This window comes from Phyllostomus hastatus, unplaced genomic scaffold (assembly GCF_019186645.2).
Source record: "Phyllostomus hastatus isolate PE091 unplaced genomic scaffold, TTU_PhHast_1.1 phas_scaffold_182, whole genome shotgun sequence".
Classification (NCBI taxonomy): domain Eukaryota; kingdom Metazoa; phylum Chordata; class Mammalia; order Chiroptera; family Phyllostomidae; genus Phyllostomus; species Phyllostomus hastatus.
In genome coordinates this window covers 9,502,995-9,504,143 of record NW_025334013.1, presented here as the reverse complement: position 1 = coordinate 9,504,143, position 1,149 = coordinate 9,502,995, and positions in this window count along the sequence as shown.

Sequence of the window (1,149 nt, the reverse complement as noted above, 5' to 3'; positions counted from 1 at the left end):
ACCCACCTCTTTCCTTTCTAGGCCCTTGGCCTAACCTGAGAATCCACCCTTCCAAGAAATGATGCCCAGGAGACTGTTGCTACAGAGCAAAAAGAAGGGGAAAGATGAACCTTTGCTGAAGGCCGGTGCACCAAGCAGACGGTTCAGAAGTCAGGGTACTTACGTCTGCCTTCCCGTGCCCAGGACTCAGTGGCACATGCTGTCTTTCTCTCGGGCTGGCCCTACCTGCCTTCTCATTAAGGGGTTTAACACTCAAGTCCTGTCCCAAGTCTGGGTCCATGTTAGGAGCAGCAGGAAACAGACGTGGCATCTGAGTAAAGGGAAGCCCCCCGGCAGTATTCCCCTCCCGGCTCTCTGGGGATAAGGGAACACTGGACTCGGAACCAGGCCCCTGGGCCCGACCAGCTTCATCACTTCCCAGGGAAGGCCGCCTCTCCCCTTGGGCACACGGGGTGGCTCGCTTCCTCCCACTGTCTCCCCCCCTCACTCCCTAGGGACCACAGCTCTGGGCCGGCTCGAACCCACTGACCCTGCAGAGTCCTGACTCTGGACAGCTGCTAGAGGCCTGCGGACAGATGTCATCAGGCAGGGACACTGCTGGATTTTGCTTTTGTGGCCTGGTAAGCCAATAAACACCAAGAATCTCGGCCTCTGTGAGTGGTCCAGGGGCCCCTGCCCTCTGGACACTCACCTGCTTCCTTGTCGTCCTGGTGCCAGGGAAGGCCCCCCCCCCCCCCAGGTTCTCACTCCTCCACTAGGCTCTCAGGGCACAAGGCCCCAGCCGCCCTCAGGCTTGAGAACCCCTGAAGCAAGAGGCACCTCGAAACCCTGCCCAAGGTCAGGGTTCTAGCTAGAGGTGGCCCTGGGTGCAAATTCTTGATCTTCTGTGCACTCCCAAAGGACAGAGCTGGGGTTCTCCTCAGATGCGTCTTTCCTTCTAAACTAGGAGCCCCACAAAGGCAGGAACTCTGTCCGCTTGCTCTCTGCGAGTGGTAAGCACAGGGGAGTGCCTGGGAAAGACCCCATGGGAGGTCAGGGAGTGCCTCACCCACGCTCTCGCCAGTGGAGCCCCAGGACCTGGAGGCCCCTTCCCCTGGAGCCTAAAGGTGCGGCTCCTTGTCCCCCAACACACACACCACCCCAGGCCTG